We start from the raw sequence: 17,522 nt of genomic DNA, 5'->3' as shown, positions 1-17,522 counted from the left end.
ATGGGCTTATATGGTTGTCTACTTGGAAAAGTGCAGTGAGTTTTTTTCTTGCTCTAGCCACTCATGACTTAAGATGTGTGCTTTTTTTGGTTCACAATATCTTTCCCTCTCTGTAGATGATCAAGCAACGTGTGGTCAGGATGGCAGAGTGGTCTAAGGCGCTGCGTTAAGTCCGCAGTCTCTCCTGGAGGCGTGGGTTCGAATCCCACTTCTGACAAACCTTTAAGTCCATTTTGTCTCTGAGTTCTTTTAGAATCTCAGCTAAAAATTGGCAGTGCATATAATATCTGAATAAGTAACAAACTTCAGTTTCAACTGCAAATTAATTTGCCCAATTCTGTCTTCAAGCTCGTATAATATTCTTCTAGCACTCGTGGTGTTTTATGTGTTTTTAGGGGGGTGCTTAAAAACTCCCTTTTATTAATGAAATGGGTTACATTCAGACTTGTGATATTTTTGGTTTCCAATAAGTAGATTGTTAATTTTATGTAACCTCATTTTCTAATGCTCCATTCAAGAGATGTTTCCACTATGAAATGCAGAGCAAGGGGAAAGAGCACAAGTGATAGAGCGAGTGAGTGAGAAGGGGTGTTGAGGAAGGAGAGAATGAAACAAAGACAGAGTGAGTGAACAGCAGGTAGGCCTAGAAGAGGAGACTAGAAGTGAAGGCGACATACTTTTCCCTGCTTTTGACCTCCCACCCATCCCAAACCGACCACATACGTACCATCTATGCAACGTTGGTATGCAGAAATTCACGCCTCAGCCAGTGAGGGTAAGTCCCAGGCCAGGGGCTAGAGAGCAAAAGACTGCATGTGCTCAGACGTTCCCTGCTAGGGACAGTTGATCTGAAACAAGGTCTGCTCTCTTGTATCCAGCAAGGATCTAGAAATCCTGCATGAATCTGCAAGGCACAATGACAGCATACATTTGCATAATATGCCCCACCTTCTGCCTTCCTACTTCCTGTGCAGTAGTTGTTTGTGTAGAGAGAGAGGTCGCATGCAAGGTAATTTTGTGAGTAGGATACAGGACCCTAAATAGCTGGTGAGAGGTATGAGGTATTCTAAAAGCATAACAATTGTACACCTGTGAAATGAAATGCTTTCACATGTGATCTTCTGTGTTTATTGTCCTGTGCATAAAGTTGCACCTTGTGTTTGAAGGTTTAAATTATTTCAGGCTTGCATGGAGGCAGAAATTTCTGAGTGACTTTTATACATTTCTTAAGACTCTGCACTGTCAGGATGGCCGAGTGGTCTAAGGCGCTGTGTTTAGGCCGCAGTCTCCTCTGGAGGCGTGGGTTCGAATCCCACTTCTGACATGACTTTTGGAGATGTAATCTCCTTTTTCAGGTTAACATCTGATGGAAGTTGCATCTGTTGGTCTTCACCTGGGATGTGATTCCGTCCTCATCTAGTCAAGAGAGCTGGGGTTTCTCATATATTTCGGTTGTATAAAGTCTTGCTGACAAAGTGCAGTCCTTACTATATGAGCATAGGACCCATGTAAGAGCTCATCTGGAAGAGTCATGCTCTTGTATGCCCTGGCCAGACAGGCAATGCAAATATGGAAGAATGCCTAGCATCTGGTAGACAGTTGGACTCCAGCACACTTACGGCAATTTCCTCAGGGCTGTGATCAGGGGCTGCTTAGATTTGCGTATTCCACCCTATGTTGTGACATTGAAATTCCTTGTTGAATTTGCTTTAGCTAGCCAAGAGGTGGCTGTTGACTCAATTTCAAAGCAGCTTTGGGCCGTTCAAGTGGCTGGTTAATAGCACTTTCTCTTTGTACGCCTTAAAGGCATAAAGAGTTCTTCATAGGTACTGCTCTCTATGGATTGTTCAAAGATCTGTTGGAAGTACTTATAATAGGATAAATAAATTGAGGGCATGCTTTTTCGGTACCCCACTTGCATGGCTGTCTGGCCTGTGGAAGGTTCTATAAATGCAAGTCAGGATGGCCGAGTGGTCTAAGGTGCTGCGTTCAGGTCGCAGTCTCTTCTGGAGGCGTGGGTTCAAATCCCACTTCTGACAATTGTGTGTTTACTCTACTTTTTTCTTGAGAGAGAAAAAATCAGATCATTTCCTTCACATGGGCTTATATGGTTGTCTACTTGGAAAAGTGCAGTGAGTTTTTTTCTTGCTCTAGCCACTCATGACCTAAGATGTGTGCTTTTTTTGGTTCACAATATCTTTCCCTCTCTGTAGATGATCAAGCAACATGTGGTCAGGATGGCCGAGTGGTCTAAGGCGCTGCGTTAAGGCCGCAGTCTCTCCTGGAGACGTGGGTTCGAATCCCACTTCTGACAAAACTTTAAGTCCATTTTGTCTCTGAGTTCTTTTAGAATCTCAGCTAAAAATTGGCAGTGCATATAATATCTGAATAAGTAACAAACTTCAGTTTCAACTGCAAATTAATTTGCCCAATTCTGTCTTCAAGCTCGTATAATATTCTTCTAGCACTCGTGCTGTTTTATGTGTTTTTTGGGGGGTGCTTAAAAAGTCCCTTTTATTAATGAAATGGGTTACATTCAGTCTTGTGATATTTTTGGTTTCCAATAAGTAGATTGTTAATTTTATGTAACCTCATTTTCTAATGCTCCATTCAAGAGATGTTTCCACTATGAAATGCAGAGCAAGGGGAAAGAGCACAAGTGATAGAGCGAGTGAGTGAGAAGGGGTGTTGAGGATGGAGAGAATGAAACAAAGACAGAGTGAGTGAACGGCAGGTAGGCCTAGAAGAGGAGACTAGAAGTGAAGGCGACATACTTTTCCCTGCTTTTGACCTCCCACCCATCCCAAACCGACCACAAACGTACCATCTGTGCAACGTTGGTATGCAGAAATTCACGCCTCAGCCAGTGAGGGTGAGTCCAAGGCCAGGGGCTAGAGAGCAAAAGACTGCATGTGCTCAGACGTTCCCTGCTAGGGACAGTTGATCTGAAACAAGGTCTGCTCTCTTGTATCCAGCAAGGATCTAGAAATCCTGCATGAATCTGCAAGGCACAATGACAGCATACATTTGCATAATATGCCCCACCTTCTGCCTTCCTACTTCCTGTGCAGTAGTTGTTTGTGTAGAGAGAGAGGTCGCATGCAAGGTAATTTTGTGAGTAGGATACAGGACCCTAAATAGCTGGTGAGAGGTATGAGGTATTCTAAAAGCATAAAAATTGTACTCCTGTGAAATGAAATGCTTTCACATGTGATCTTCTGTGTTTATTGTCCTGTGCATAAAGTTGCACCTTGTGTTTGAAGGTTTAAATTATTTCAGGCTTGCATGGAGGCAGAAATTTCTGAGTGACTTTTATACATTTCTTATGACTCTGCACTGTCAGGATGGCCGAGTGGTCTAAGGTGCTGTGTTTAGGCCGCAGTCTCCTCTGGAGGCGTGGGTTCGAATCCCACTTCTGACATGACTTTTGGAGATGTAATCTCCTTTTTCAGGTTAACATCTGATGGAAGTTGCATCTGTTGGTCTTCACCTGGGATGTGATTCCGTCCTCATCTAGTCAAGAGAGCTGGGGTTTCTCATATATTTCGGTTGTATAAAGTCTTGCTGACAAAGTGCAGTCCTTACTATATGAGCATAGGACCCATGTAAGAGCTCATCTGGAAGAGTCATGCTCTTGTATGCCCTGGCCAGACAGGCCATGCAAATATGGAAGAATGCCTAGCATCTGGTAGACAGTTGGACTCCAGCACACTTACGGCAATTTCCTCAGGGCTGTGATCAGGGGCTGCTTAGATTTGCGTATTCCACCCTATTTGTGACATTGAAATTCCTTGTTGAATTTGCTTTAGCTAGCCAAGAGGTGGCTGTTGACTCAATTTCAAAGCAGCTTTGGGCCGTTCAAGTGGCTGGTTAATATCACTTTCTCTTTGTACGCCTTAAAGGCATAAAGAGTTCTTCATAGGTACTGCTCTCTATGGATTGTTCAAAGATCTGTTGGAAGTACTTATAATAGGATAAATAAATTGAGGGCATACTTTTTCGGTACCCCACTTGCATGGCTGTCTGGCCTGTGGAAGGTTCTATAAATGCAAGTCAGGATGGCCGAGTGGTCTAAGGCGCTGCGTTCAGGTCGCAGTCTCTTCTGGAGGTGTGGGTTCAAATCCCACTTCTGACAATTGTGTGTTTACTCTACTTTTTTCTTGAGAGAGAAAAAATCTGATCATTTCCTTCACATGGGCTTATATGGTTGTCTACTTGGAAAAGTGCAGTGAGTTTTTTTCTTGCTCTAGCCACTCATGACCTAAGATGTGTGCTTTTTTTGGTTCACAATATCTTTCCCTCTCTGTAGATGATCAAGCAACATGTGGTCAGGATGGCCGAGTGGTCTAAGGCACTGCGTTAAGGCCGCAGTCTCTCCTGGAGACGTGGGTTCGAATCCCACTTCTGACAAAACTTTAAGTCCATTTTGTCTCTGAGTTCTTTTAGAATCTCAGCTAAAAATTGGCAGTGCATATAATATCTGAATAAGTAACAAACTTCAGTTTCAACTGCAAATTAATTTGCCCAATTCTGTCTTCAAGCTCGTATAATATTCTTCTAGCACTCGTGGTGTTTTATGTGTTTTTTGGGGGGTGCTTAAAAAGTCCCTTTTATTAATGAAATGGGTTACATTCAGACTTGTGATATTTTTGGTTTCCAATAAGTAGATTGTTAATTTTATGTAACCTCATTTTCTAATGCTCCATTCAAGAGATGTTTCCACTATGAAATGCAGAGCAAGGGGAAAGAGCACAAGTGATAGAGCGAGTGAGTGAGAAGGGGTGTTGAGGAAGGAGAGAATGAAACAAAGACAGAGTGAGTGAACGGCAGGTAGGCCTAGAAGAGGAGACTAGAAGTGAAGGCGACATACTTTTCCCTGCTTTTGACCTCCCACCCATCCCAAACCGACCACATACGTACCATCTATGCAACGTTGGTATGCAGAAATTCACGCCTCAGCCAGTGAGGGTAAGTCCCAGGCCAGGGGCTAGAGAGCAAAAGACTGCATGTGCTCAGACGTTCCCTGCTAGGGACAGTTGATCTGAAACAAGGTCTGCTCTCTTGTATCCAGCAAGGATCTAGAAATCCTGCATGAATCTGCAAGGCACAATGACAGCATACATTTGCATAATATGCCCCACCTTCTGCCTTCCTACTTCCTGTGCAGTAGTTGTTTGTGTAGAGAGAGAGGTCGCATGCAAGGTAATTTTGTGAGTAGGATACAGGACCCTAAATAGCTGGTGAGAGGTATGAGGTATTCTAAAAGCATAAAAATTGTACACCTGTGAAATGAAATGCTTTCACATGTGATCTTCTGTGTTTATTGTCCTGTGCATAAAGTTGCACCTTGTGTTTGAAGGTTTAAATTATTTCAGGCTTGCATGGAGGCAGAAATTTCTGAGTGACTTTTATACATTTCTTAAGACTCTTCACTGTCAGGATGGCCGAGTGGTCTAAGGTGCTGTGTTTAGGCCGCAGTCTCCTCTGGAGGCGTGGGTTCGAATCCCACTTCTGACATGACTTTTGGAGATGTAATCTCCTTTTTCAGGTTAACATCTGATGGAAGTTGCATCTGTTGGTCTTCACCTGGGATGTGATTCCGTCCTCATCTAGTCAAGAGAGCTGGGGTTTCTCATATATTTCGGTTGTATAAAGTCTTGCTGACAAAGTGCAGTCCTTACTATATGAGCATAGGACCCATGTAAGAGCTCATCTGGAAGAGTCATGCTCTTGTATGCCCTGGCCAGACAGGCAATGCAAATATGGAAGAATGCCTAGCATCTGGTAGACAGTTGGACTCCAGCACACTTACGGCAATTTCCTCAGGGCTGTGATCAGGGGCTGCTTAGATTTGCGTATTCCACCCTATGTTGTGACATTGAAATTCCTTGTTGAATTTGCTTTAGCTAGCCAAGAGGTGGCTGTTGACTCAATTTCAAAGCAGCTTTGGGCCGTTCAAGTGGCTGGTTAATAGCACTTTCTCTTTGTACGCCTTAAAGGCATAAAGAGTTCTTCATAGGTACTGCTCTCTATGGATTGTTCAAAGATCTGTTGGAAGTACTTATAATAGGATAAATAAATTGAGGGCATGCTTTTTTGGTACCCCACTTGCATGGCTGTCTGGCCTGTGGAAGGTTCTATAAATGCAAGTCAGGATGGCCGAGTGGTCTAAGGCGCTGCGTTCAGGTCGCAGTCTCTTCTGGAGGCGTGGGTTCAAATCCCACTTCTGACAATTGTGTGTTTACTCTACTTTTTTCTTGGGAGAGAAAAAATCAGATCATTTCCCTCACATGGGCTTATATGGTTGTCTACTTGGAAAAGTGCAGTGAGTTTTTTTCTTGCTCTAGCCACTCATGACCTAAGATGTGTGCTTTTTTTGGTTCACAATATCTTTCCCTCTCTGTAGATGATCAATCAATATGTGGTCAGGATGGCCGAGTGGTCTAAGGCGCTGCGTTAAGGCCGCAGTCTCTCCTGGAGGCCTGGGTTCGAATCCCACTTCTGACAAAACTTTAAGTCCATTTTGTCTCTGAGTTCTTTTAGAATCTCAGCTAAAAATTGGCAGTGCATATAATATCTGAATAAGTAACAAACTTCAGTTTCAACTGCAAATTAATTTGCCCAATTCTGTCTTCAAGCTCGTATAATATTCTTCTAGCACTCGTGGTGTTTTATGTGTTTTTAGGGGGGTGCTTAAAAACTCCCTTTTATTAATGAAATGGGTTACATTCAGACTTGTGATATTTTTGGTTTCCAATAAGTAGATTGTTAATTTTATGTAACCTCATTTTCTAATGCTCCATTCAAGAGATGTTTCCACTATGAAATGCAGAGCAAGGGGAAAGAGCACAAGTGATAGAGCGAGTGAGTGAGAAGGGGTGTTGAGGAAGGAGAGAATGAAACAAAGACAGAGTGAGTGAACAGCAGGTAGGCCTAGAAGAGGAGACTAGAAGTGAAGGCGACATACTTTTCCCTGCTTTTGACCTCCCACCCATCCCAAACCGACCACATACGTACCATCTATGCAACGTTGGTATGCAGAAATTCACGCCTCAGCCAGTGAGGGTAAGTCCCAGGCCAGGGGCTAGAGAGCAAAAGACTGCATGTGCTCAGACGTTCCCTGCTAGGGACAGTTGATCTGAAACAAGGTCTGCTCTCTTGTATCCAGCAAGGATCTAGAAATCCTGCATGAATCTGCAAGGCACAATGACAGCATACATTTGCATAATATGCCCCACCTTCTGCCTTCCTACTTCCTGTGCAGTAGTTGTTTGTGTAGAGAGAGAGGTCGCATGCAAGGTAATTTTGTGAGTAGGATACAGGACCCTAAATAGCTGGTGAGAGGTATGAGGTATTCTAAAAGCATAACAATTGTACACCTGTGAAATGAAATGCTTTCACATGTGATCTTCTGTGTTTATTGTCCTGTGCATAAAGTTGCACCTTGTGTTTGAAGGTTTAAATTATTTCAGGCTTGCATGGAGGCAGAAATTTCTGAGTGACTTTTATACATTTCTTAAGACTCTGCACTGTCAGGATGGCCGAGTGGTCTAAGGCGCTGTGTTTAGGCCGCAGTCTCCTCTGGAGGCGTGGGTTCGAATCCCACTTCTGACATGACTTTTGGAGATGTAATCTCCTTTTTCAGGTTAACATCTGATGGAAGTTGCATCTGTTGGTCTTCACCTGGGATGTGATTCCGTCCTCATCTAGTCAAGAGAGCTGGGGTTTCTCATATATTTCGGTTGTATAAAGTCTTGCTGACAAAGTGCAGTCCTTACTATATGAGCATAGGACCCATGTAAGAGCTCATCTGGAAGAGTCATGCTCTTGTATGCCCTGGCCAGACAGGCAATGCAAATATGGAAGAATGCCTAGCATCTGGTAGACAGTTGGACTCCAGCACACTTACGGCAATTTCCTCAGGGCTGTGATCAGGGGCTGCTTAGATTTGCGTATTCCACCCTATGTTGTGACATTGAAATTCCTTGTTGAATTTGCTTTAGCTAGCCAAGAGGTGGCTGTTGACTCAATTTCAAAGCAGCTTTGGGCCGTTCAAGTGGCTGGTTAATAGCACTTTCTCTTTGTACGCCTTAAAGGCATAAAGAGTTCTTCATAGGTACTGCTCTCTATGGATTGTTCAAAGATCTGTTGGAAGTACTTATAATAGGATAAATAAATTGAGGGCATGCTTTTTCGGTACCCCACTTGCATGGCTGTCTGGCCTGTGGAAGGTTCTATAAATGCAAGTCAGGATGGCCGAGTGGTCTAAGGCGCTGCGTTCAGGTCGCAGTCTCTTCTGGAGGCGTGGGTTCAAATCCCACTTCTGACAATTGTGTGTTTACTCTACTTTTTTCTTGAGAGAGAAAAAATCAGATCATTTCCTTCACATGGGCTTATATGGTTGTCTACTTGGAAAAGTGCAGTGAGTTTTTTTCTTGCTCTAGCCACTCATGACCTAAGATGTGTGCTTTTTTTGGTTCACAATATCTTTCCCTCTCTGTAGATGATCAAGCAACATGTGGTCAGGATGGCCGAGTGGTCTAAGGCGCTGCGTTAAGGCCGCAGTCTCTCCTGGAGACGTGGGTTCGAATCCCACTTCTGACAAAACTTTAAGTCCATTTTGTCTCTGAGTTCTTTTAGAATCTCAGCTAAAAATTGGCAGTGCATATAATATCTGAATAAGTAACAAACTTCAGTTTCAACTGCAAATTAATTTGCCCAATTCTGTCTTCAAGCTCGTATAATATTCTTCTAGCACTCGTGCTGTTTTATGTGTTTTTTGGGGGGTGCTTAAAAAGTCCCTTTTATTAATGAAATGGGTTACATTCAGTCTTGTGATATTTTTGGTTTCCAATAAGTAGATTGTTAATTTTATGTAACCTCATTTTCTAATGCTCCATTCAAGAGATGTTTCCACTATGAAATGCAGAGCAAGGGGAAAGAGCACAAGTGATAGAGCGAGTGAGTGAGAAGGGGTGTTGAGGATGGAGAGAATGAAACAAAGACAGAGTGAGTGAACGGCAGGTAGGCCTAGAAGAGGAGACTAGAAGTGAAGGCGACATACTTTTCCCTGCTTTTGACCTCCCACCCATCCCAAACCGACCACAAACGTACCATCTGTGCAACGTTGGTATGCAGAAATTCACGCCTCAGCCAGTGAGGGTGAGTCCAAGGCCAGGGGCTAGAGAGCAAAAGACTGCATGTGCTCAGACGTTCCCTGCTAGGGACAGTTGATCTGAAACAAGGTCTGCTCTCTTGTATCCAGCAAGGATCTAGAAATCCTGCATGAATCTGCAAGGCACAATGACAGCATACATTTGCATAATATGCCCCACCTTCTGCCTTCCTACTTCCTGTGCAGTAGTTGTTTGTGTAGAGAGAGAGGTCGCATGCAAGGTAATTTTGTGAGTAGGATACAGGACCCTAAATAGCTGGTGAGAGGTATGAGGTATTCTAAAAGCATAAAAATTGTACTCCTGTGAAATGAAATGCTTTCACATGTGATCTTCTGTGTTTATTGTCCTGTGCATAAAGTTGCACCTTGTGTTTGAAGGTTTAAATTATTTCAGGCTTGCATGGAGGCAGAAATTTCTGAGTGACTTTTATACATTTCTTATGACTCTGCACTGTCAGGATGGCCGAGTGGTCTAAGGTGCTGTGTTTAGGCCGCAGTCTCCTCTGGAGGCGTGGGTTCGAATCCCACTTCTGACATGACTTTTGGAGATGTAATCTCCTTTTTCAGGTTAACATCTGATGGAAGTTGCATCTGTTGGTCTTCACCTGGGATGTGATTCCGTCCTCATCTAGTCAAGAGAGCTGGGGTTTCTCATATATTTCGGTTGTATAAAGTCTTGCTGACAAAGTGCAGTCCTTACTATATGAGCATAGGACCCATGTAAGAGCTCATCTGGAAGAGTCATGCTCTTGTATGCCCTGGCCAGACAGGCCATGCAAATATGGAAGAATGCCTAGCATCTGGTAGACAGTTGGACTCCAGCACACTTACGGCAATTTCCTCAGGGCTGTGATCAGGGGCTGCTTAGATTTGCGTATTCCACCCTATTTGTGACATTGAAATTCCTTGTTGAATTTGCTTTAGCTAGCCAAGAGGTGGCTGTTGACTCAATTTCAAAGCAGCTTTGGGCCGTTCAAGTGGCTGGTTAATATCACTTTCTCTTTGTACGCCTTAAAGGCATAAAGAGTTCTTCATAGGTACTGCTCTCTATGGATTGTTCAAAGATCTGTTGGAAGTACTTATAATAGGATAAATAAATTGAGGGCATACTTTTTCGGTACCCCACTTGCATGGCTGTCTGGCCTGTGGAAGGTTCTATAAATGCAAGTCAGGATGGCCGAGTGGTCTAAGGCGCTGCGTTCAGGTCGCAGTCTCTTCTGGAGGCGTGGGTTCAAATCCCACTTCTGACAATTGTGTGTTTACTCTACTTTTTTCTTGAGAGAGAAAAAATCTGATCATTTCCTTCACATGGGCTTATATGGTTGTCTACTTGGAAAAGTGCAGTGAGTTTTTTTCTTGCTCTAGCCACTCATGACCTAAGATGTGTGCTTTTTTTGGTTCACAATATCTTTCCCTCTCTGTAGATGATCAAGCAACATGTGGTCAGGATGGCCGAGTGGTCTAAGGCACTGCTTTAAGGCCGCAGTCTCTCCTGGAGACGTGGGTTCGAATCCCACTTCTGACAAAACTTTAAGTCCATTTTGTCTCTGAGTTCTTTTAGAATCTCAGCTAAAAATTGGCAGTGCATATAATATCTGAATAAGTAACAAACTTCAGTTTCAACTGCAAATTAATTTGCCCAATTCTGTCTTCAAGCTCGTATAATATTCTTCTAGCACTCGTGGTGTTTTATGTGTTTTTTGGGGGGTGCTTAAAAAGTCCCTTTTATTAATGAAATGGGTTACATTCAGACTTGTGATATTTTTGGTTTCCAATAAGTAGATTGTTAATTTTATGTAACCTCATTTTCTAATGCTCCATTCAAGAGATGTTTCCACTATGAAATGCAGAGCAAGGGGAAAGAGCACAAGTGATAGAGTGAGTGAGTGAGAAGGGGTGTTGAGGAAGGAGAGAATGAAACAAAGACAGAGTGAGTGAACGGCAGGTAGGCCTAGAAGAGGAGACTAGAAGTGAAGGCGACATACTTTTCCCTGCTTTTGACCTCCCACCCATCCCAAACCGACCACATACGTACCATCTATGCAACGTTGGTATGCAGAAATTCACGCCTCAGCCAGTGAGGGTAAGTCCCAGGCCAGGGGCTAGAGAGCAAAAGACTGCATGTGCTCAGACGTTCCCTGCTAGGGACAGTTGATCTGAAACAAGGTCTGCTCTCTTGTATCCAGCAAGGATCTAGAAATCCTGCATGAATCTGCAAGGCACAATGACAGCATACATTTGCATAATATGCCCCACCTTCTGCCTTCCTACTTCCTGTGCAGTAGTTGTTTGTGTAGAGAGAGAGGTCGCATGCAAGGTAATTTTGTGAGTAGGATACAGGACCCTAAATAGCTGGTGAGAGGTATGAGGTATTCTAAAAGCATAAAAATTGTACACCTGTGAAATGAAATGCTTTCACATGTGATCTTCTGTGTTTATTGTCCTGTGCATAAAGTTGCACCTTGTGTTTGAAGGTTTAAATTATTTCAGGCTTGCATGGAGGCAGAAATTTCTGAGTGACTTTTATACATTTCTTAAGACTCTTCACTGTCAGGATGGCCGAGTGGTCTAAGGCGCTGTGTTTAGGCCGCAGTCTCCTCTGGAGGCGTGGGTTCGAATCCCACTTCTGACATGACTTTTGGAGATGTAATCTCCTTTTTCAGGTTAACATCTGATGGAAGTTGCATCTGTTGGTCTTCACCTGGGATGTGATTCCGTCCTCATCTAGTCAAGAGAGCTGGGGTTTCTCATATATTTCGGTTGTATAAAGTCTTGCTGACAAAGTGCAGTCCTTACTATATGAGCATAGGACCCATGTAAGAGCTCATCTGGAAGAGTCATGCTCTTGTATGCCCTGGCCAGACAGGCAATGCAAATATGGAAGAATGCCTAGCATCTGGTAGACAGTTGGACTCCAGCACACTTACGGCAATTTCCTCAGGGCTGTGATCAGGGGCTGCTTAGATTTGCGTATTCCACCCTATGTTGTGACATTGAAATTCCTTGTTGAATTTGCTTTAGCTAGCCAAGAGGTGGCTGTTGACTCAATTTCAAAGCAGCTTTGGGCCGTTCAAGTGGCTGGTTAATAGCACTTTCTCTTTGTACGCCTTAAAGGCATAAAGAGTTCTTCATAGGTACTGCTCTCTATGGATTGTTCAAAGATCTGTTGGAAGTACTTATAATAGGATAAATAAATTGAGGGCATGCTTTTTTGGTACCCCACTTGCATGGCTGTCTGGCCTGTGGAAGGTTCTATAAATGCAAGTCAGGATGGCCGAGTGGTCTAAGGCGCTGCGTTCAGGTCGCAGTCTCTTCTGGAGGCGTGGGTTCAAATCCCACTTCTGACAATTGTGTGTTTACTCTACTTTTTTCTTGGGAGAGAAAAAATCAGATCATTTCCCTCACATGGGCTTATATGGTTGTCTACTTGGAAAAGTGCAGTGAGTTTTTTTCTTGCTCTAGCCACTCATGACCTAAGATGTGTGCTTTTTTTGGTTCACAATATCTTTCCCTCTCTGTAGATGATCAAGCAATGTGTGGTCAGGATGGCCGAGTGGTCTAAGGCGCTGCGTTAAGTCCGCAGTCTCTCCTGGAGGCGTGGGTTCGAATCCCACTTCTGACAAACCTTTAAGTCCATTTTGTCTCTGAGTTCTTTTAGAATCTCAGCTAAAAATTGGCAGTGCATATAATATCTGAATAAGTAACAAACTTCAGTTTCAACTGCAAATTAATTTGCCCAATTCTGTCTTCAAGCTCGTATAATATTCTTCTAGCACTCGTGGTGTTTTATGTGTTTTTTAGGGGGTGCTTAAAAAGTCCCTTTTATTAATGAAATGGGTTACATTCAGACTTGTGATATTTTTGGTTTCCAATAAGTAGATTGTTAATTTTATGTAACCTCATTTTCTAATGCTCCATTCAAGAGATGTTTCCACTATGAAATGCAGAGCAAGGGGAAAGAGCACAAGTGATAGAGCGAGTGAGTGAGAAGGGGTGTTGAGGAAGGAGAGAATGAAACAAAGACAGAGTGAGTGAACGGCAGGTAGGCCTAGAAGAGGAGACTAGAAGTGAAGGCGACATACTTTTCCCTGCTTTTGACCTCCCACCCATCCCAAACCGACCACATACGTACCATCTATGCAACGTTGGTATGCAGAAATTCACGCCTCAGCCAGTGAGGGTAAGTCCCAGGCCAGGGGCTAGAGAGCAAAAGACTGCATGTGCTCAGACGTTCCCTGCTAGGGACAGTTGATCTGAAACAAGGTCTGCACTCTTGTATACAGCAAGGATCTAGAAATCCTGCATGAATCTGCAAGGCACAATGACAGCATACATTTGCATAATATGCCCCACCTTCTGCCTTCCTACTTCCTGTGCAGTAGTTGTTTGTGTAGAGAGAGAGGTCGCATGCAAGGTAATTTTGTGAGTAGGATACAGGACCCTAAATAGCTGGTGAGAGGTATGAGGTATTCTAAAAGCATAAAAATTGTACACCTGTGAAATGAAATGCTTTCACATGTGATCTTCTGTGTTTATTGTCCTGTGCATAAAGTTGCACCTTGTGTTTGAAGGTTTAAATTATTTCAGGCTTGCATGGAGGCAGAAATTTCTGAGTGACTTTTATACATTTCTTAAGACTCTGCACTGTCAGGATGGCCGAGTGGTCTAAGGCGCTGTGTTTAGGCCGCAGTCTCCTCTGGAGGCGTGGGTTCGAATCCCACTTCTGACATGACTTTTGGAGATGTAATCTCCTTTTTCAGGTTAACATCTGATGGAAGTTGCATCTGTTGGTCTTCACCTGGGATGTGATTCCGTCCTCATCTAGTCAAGAGAGCTGGGGTTTCTCATATATTTCGGTTGTATAAAGTCTTGCTGACAAAGTGCAGTCCTTACTATATGAGCATAGGACCCATGTAAGAGCTCATCTGGAAGAGTCATGCTCTTGTATGCCCTGGCCAGACAGGCAATGCAAATATGGAAGAATGCCTAGCATCTGGTAGACAGTTGGACTCCAGCACACTTACGGCAATTTCCTCAGGGCTGTGATCAGGGGCTGCTTAGATTTGCGTATTCCACCCTATGTTGTGACATTGAAATTCCTTGTTGAATTTGCTTTAGCTAGCCAAGAGGTGGCTGTTGACTCAATTTCAAAGCAGCTTTGGGCCGTTCAAGTGGCTGGTTAATAGCACTTTCTCTTTGTACGCCTTAAAGGCATAAAGAGTTCTTCATAGGTACTGCTCTCTATGGATTGTTCAAAGATCTGTTGGAAGTACTTATAATAGGATAAATAAATTGAGGGCATGCTTTTTCGGTACCCCACTTGCATGGCTGTCTGGCCTGTGGAAGGTTCTATAAATGCAAGTCAGGATGGCTGAGTGGTCTAAGGCGCTGCGTTCAGGTCGCAGTCTCTTCTTGAGGCGTGGGTTCAAATCCCACTTCTGACAATTGTGTGTTTACTCTACTTTTTTCTTGAGAGAGAAAAAATCAGATTATTTCCTTCACATGGGCTTATATGGTTGTCTACTTGGAAAAGTGCAGTGAGTTTTTTTCTTGCTCTAGCCACTCATGACCTAAGATGTGTGCTTTTTTTGGTTCACAATATCTTTCCCTCTCTGTAGATGATCAAGCAACATGTGGTCAGGAAGGCCGAGTGGTCTAAGGCGCTGCGTTAAGGCCGCAGTCTCTCCTGGAGACGTGGGTTCGAATCCCACTTCTGACAAAACTTTAAGTCCATTTTGTCTCTGAGTTCTTTTAGAATCTCAGCTAAAAATTGGCAGTGCATATAATATCTGAATAAGTAACAAACTTCAGTTTCAACTGCAAATTAATTTGCCCAATTCTGTCTTCAAGCTCGTATAATATTCTTCTAGCACTCGTGCTGTTTTATGTGTTTTTTGGGGGGTGCTTAAAAAGTCCCTTTTATTAATGAAATGGGTTACATTCAGACTTGTGATATTTTTGGTTTCCAATAAGTAGATTGTTAATTTTATGTAACCTCATTTTCTAATGCTCCATTCAAGAGATGTTTCCACTATGAAATGCAGAGCAAGGGGAAAGAGCACAAGTGATAGAGCGAGTGAGTGAGAAGGGGTGTTGAGGAAGGAGAGAATGAAACAAAGACAGAGTGAGTGAACGGCAGGTAGGCCTAGAAGAGGAGACTAGAAGTGAAGGCGACATACTTTTCCCTGCTTTTGACCTCCCACCCATCCCAAACCGACCACATACGTACCATCTATGCAACGTAGGTATGCAGAAATTCACGCCTCAGCCAGTGAGGGTAAGTCCCAGGCCAGGGGCTAGAGAGCAAAAGACTGCATGTGCTCAGACGTTCCCTGCTAGGGACAGTTGATCTGAAACAAGGTCTGCTCTCTTGTATCCAGCAAGGATCTAGAAATCCTGCATGAATCTGCAAGGCACAATGACAGCATACATTTGCATAATATGCCCCACCTTCTGCCTTCCTACTTCCTGTGCAGTAGTTGTTTGTGTAGAGAGAGAGGTCGCATGCAAGGTAATTTTGTGAGTAGGATACAGGACCCTAAATAGCTGGTGAGAGGTATGAGGTATTCTAAAAGCAGAAAAATTGTACACCTGTGAAATGAAATGCTTTCACATGTGATCTTCTGTGTTTATTGTCCTGTGCATAAAGTTGCACCTTGTGTTTGAAGGTTTAAATTATTTCAGGCTTGCATGGAGGCAGAAATTTCTGAGTGACTTTTATACATTTCTTAAGACTCTGCACTGTCAGGATGGCCGAGTGGTCTAAGGCGCTGTGTTTAGGCCGCAGTCTCCTCTGGAGGCGTGGGTTCGAATCCCACTTCTGACATGACTTTTGGAGATGTAATCTCCTTTTTCAGGTTAACATCTGATGGAAGTTGCATCTGTTGGTCTTCACCTGGGATGTGATTCCGTCCTCATCTAGTCAAGAGAGCTGGGGTTTCTCATATATTTCGGTTGTATAAAGTCTTGCTGACAAAGTGCAGTCCTTACTATATGAGCATAGGACCCATGTAAGAGCTCATCTGGAAGAGTCATGCTCTTGTATGCCCTGGCCAGACAGGCAATGCAAATATGGAAGAATGCCTAGCATCTGGTAGACAGTTGGACTCCAGCACACTTACGGCAATTTCCTCAGGGCTGTGATCAGGGGCTGCTTAGATTTGCGTATTCCACCCTATGTTGTGACATTGAAATTCCTTGTTGAATTTGCTTTAGCTAGCCAAGAGGTGGCTGTTGACTCAATTTCAAAGCAGCTTTGGGCCGTTCAAGTGGCTGGTTAATAGCACTTTCTCTTTGTACGCCTTAAAGGCATAAAGAGTTCTTCATAGGTACTGCTCTCTATGGATTGTTCAAAGATCTGTTGGAAGTACTTATAATAGGATAAATAAATTGAGGGCATGCTTTTTCGGTACCCCACTTGCATGGCTGTCTGGCCTGTGGAAGGTTCTATAAATGCAAGTCAGGATGGCCGAGTGGTCTAAGGCGCTGCGTTCAGGTCGCAGTCTCTTCTGGAGGCGTGGGTTCAAATCCCACTTCTGACAATTGTGTGTTTACTCTACTTTTTTCTTGGGAGAGAAAAAATCAGATCATTTCCCTCACATGGGCTTATATGGTTGTCTACTTGGAAAAGTGCAGTGAGTTTTTTTCTTGCTCTAGCCACTCATGACCTAAGATGTGTGCTTTTTTTGGTTCACAATATCTTTCCCTCTCTGTAGATGATCAAGCAACGTGTGGTCAGGATGGCCGAGTGGTCTAAGGCGCTGCGTTAAGTCCGCAGTCTCTCCTGGAGGCGTGGGTTCGAATCCCACTTCTGACAAACCTTTAAGTCCATTTTGTCTCTGAGTTCTTTTAGAATCTCAGCTAAAAATTGGCAGTGCATATAATATCTGAATAAGTAACAAACTTCAGTTTCAACTGCAAATTAATTTGCCCAATTCTGTCTTCAAGCTCGTATAATATTCTTCTAGCACTCGTGGTGTTTTATGTGTTTTTTGGGGGGTGCTTAAAAAGTCCCTTTTATTAATGAAATGGGTTACATTCAGACTTGTGATATTTTTGGTTTCCAATAAGTAGATTGTTAATTTTATGTAACCTCATTTTCTAATGCTCCATTCAAGAGATGTTTCCACTATGAAATGCAGAGCAAGGGGAAAGAGCACAAGTGATAGAGCGAGTGAGTGAGAAGGGGTGTTGAGGAAGGAGAGAATGAAACAAAGACAGAGTGAGTGAACGGCAGGTAGGCCTAGAAGAGGAGACTAGAAGTGAAGGCGACATACTTTTCCCTGCTTTTGACCTCCCACCCATCCCAAACCGACCACATACGTACCATCTATGCAACGTTGGTATG

General features: G+C 43.3%; 22 non-coding genes across 22 annotated transcripts; all 22 read left to right on the top strand.

Annotated features, from left to right (window-relative positions):
• Positions 1–1,241: 1,241 nt before the first annotated feature.
• Positions 1,242–1,324, top strand: TRNAL-UAG (transfer RNA leucine (anticodon UAG)). The gene has a single exon. It is a non-coding gene; the product is annotated as a tRNA-Leu (tRNA).
• Positions 1,325–1,956: 632 nt separating this feature from the next.
• On the top strand, positions 1,957–2,039 carry TRNAL-CAG (transfer RNA leucine (anticodon CAG)). Its single transcript has one exon. It is a non-coding gene; the product is annotated as a tRNA-Leu (tRNA).
• A 192-nt stretch (positions 2,040–2,231) lies between these two features.
• Positions 2,232–2,314, top strand: TRNAL-AAG (transfer RNA leucine (anticodon AAG)). The gene has a single exon. It is a non-coding gene; the product is annotated as a tRNA-Leu (tRNA).
• Positions 2,315–3,338: 1,024 nt separating this feature from the next.
• On the top strand, positions 3,339–3,421 carry TRNAL-UAG (transfer RNA leucine (anticodon UAG)). Its single transcript has one exon. It is a non-coding gene; the product is annotated as a tRNA-Leu (tRNA).
• A 631-nt stretch (positions 3,422–4,052) lies between these two features.
• Positions 4,053–4,135, top strand: TRNAL-CAG (transfer RNA leucine (anticodon CAG)). The gene has a single exon. It is a non-coding gene; the product is annotated as a tRNA-Leu (tRNA).
• Positions 4,136–4,327: 192 nt separating this feature from the next.
• TRNAL-AAG (transfer RNA leucine (anticodon AAG)) lies at positions 4,328–4,410 on the top strand. The gene has a single exon. It is a non-coding gene; the product is annotated as a tRNA-Leu (tRNA).
• Positions 4,411–5,434: 1,024 nt separating this feature from the next.
• Positions 5,435–5,517, top strand: TRNAL-UAG (transfer RNA leucine (anticodon UAG)). Its single transcript has one exon. It is a non-coding gene; the product is annotated as a tRNA-Leu (tRNA).
• A 632-nt stretch (positions 5,518–6,149) lies between these two features.
• TRNAL-CAG (transfer RNA leucine (anticodon CAG)) lies at positions 6,150–6,232 on the top strand. Its single transcript has one exon. It is a non-coding gene; the product is annotated as a tRNA-Leu (tRNA).
• A 192-nt stretch (positions 6,233–6,424) lies between these two features.
• Positions 6,425–6,507, top strand: TRNAL-AAG (transfer RNA leucine (anticodon AAG)). Its single transcript has one exon. It is a non-coding gene; the product is annotated as a tRNA-Leu (tRNA).
• A 1,024-nt stretch (positions 6,508–7,531) lies between these two features.
• Positions 7,532–7,614, top strand: TRNAL-UAG (transfer RNA leucine (anticodon UAG)). The gene has a single exon. It is a non-coding gene; the product is annotated as a tRNA-Leu (tRNA).
• Positions 7,615–8,246: 632 nt separating this feature from the next.
• On the top strand, positions 8,247–8,329 carry TRNAL-CAG (transfer RNA leucine (anticodon CAG)). Its single transcript has one exon. It is a non-coding gene; the product is annotated as a tRNA-Leu (tRNA).
• A 192-nt stretch (positions 8,330–8,521) lies between these two features.
• TRNAL-AAG (transfer RNA leucine (anticodon AAG)) lies at positions 8,522–8,604 on the top strand. The gene has a single exon. It is a non-coding gene; the product is annotated as a tRNA-Leu (tRNA).
• Positions 8,605–9,628: 1,024 nt separating this feature from the next.
• On the top strand, positions 9,629–9,711 carry TRNAL-UAG (transfer RNA leucine (anticodon UAG)). The gene has a single exon. It is a non-coding gene; the product is annotated as a tRNA-Leu (tRNA).
• A 631-nt stretch (positions 9,712–10,342) lies between these two features.
• TRNAL-CAG (transfer RNA leucine (anticodon CAG)) lies at positions 10,343–10,425 on the top strand. Its single transcript has one exon. It is a non-coding gene; the product is annotated as a tRNA-Leu (tRNA).
• Positions 10,426–11,724: 1,299 nt separating this feature from the next.
• TRNAL-UAG (transfer RNA leucine (anticodon UAG)) lies at positions 11,725–11,807 on the top strand. Its single transcript has one exon. It is a non-coding gene; the product is annotated as a tRNA-Leu (tRNA).
• Positions 11,808–12,439: 632 nt separating this feature from the next.
• On the top strand, positions 12,440–12,522 carry TRNAL-CAG (transfer RNA leucine (anticodon CAG)). The gene has a single exon. It is a non-coding gene; the product is annotated as a tRNA-Leu (tRNA).
• A 192-nt stretch (positions 12,523–12,714) lies between these two features.
• TRNAL-AAG (transfer RNA leucine (anticodon AAG)) lies at positions 12,715–12,797 on the top strand. The gene has a single exon. It is a non-coding gene; the product is annotated as a tRNA-Leu (tRNA).
• A 1,024-nt stretch (positions 12,798–13,821) lies between these two features.
• TRNAL-UAG (transfer RNA leucine (anticodon UAG)) lies at positions 13,822–13,904 on the top strand. The gene has a single exon. It is a non-coding gene; the product is annotated as a tRNA-Leu (tRNA).
• A 632-nt stretch (positions 13,905–14,536) lies between these two features.
• On the top strand, positions 14,537–14,619 carry TRNAL-CAG (transfer RNA leucine (anticodon CAG)). The gene has a single exon. It is a non-coding gene; the product is annotated as a tRNA-Leu (tRNA).
• Positions 14,620–15,918: 1,299 nt separating this feature from the next.
• Positions 15,919–16,001, top strand: TRNAL-UAG (transfer RNA leucine (anticodon UAG)). Its single transcript has one exon. It is a non-coding gene; the product is annotated as a tRNA-Leu (tRNA).
• Positions 16,002–16,633: 632 nt separating this feature from the next.
• Positions 16,634–16,716, top strand: TRNAL-CAG (transfer RNA leucine (anticodon CAG)). Its single transcript has one exon. It is a non-coding gene; the product is annotated as a tRNA-Leu (tRNA).
• A 192-nt stretch (positions 16,717–16,908) lies between these two features.
• TRNAL-AAG (transfer RNA leucine (anticodon AAG)) lies at positions 16,909–16,991 on the top strand. The gene has a single exon. It is a non-coding gene; the product is annotated as a tRNA-Leu (tRNA).
• Positions 16,992–17,522: the final 531 nt, after the last annotated feature.

Source organism: Lissotriton vulgaris, chromosome 8 (assembly GCF_964263255.1).
Source record: "Lissotriton vulgaris chromosome 8, aLisVul1.2, whole genome shotgun sequence".
Taxonomy (NCBI): Eukaryota; Metazoa; Chordata; class Amphibia; order Caudata; family Salamandridae; genus Lissotriton; species Lissotriton vulgaris.
This window is presented reverse-complemented; position numbering and strand designations above follow the sequence as displayed.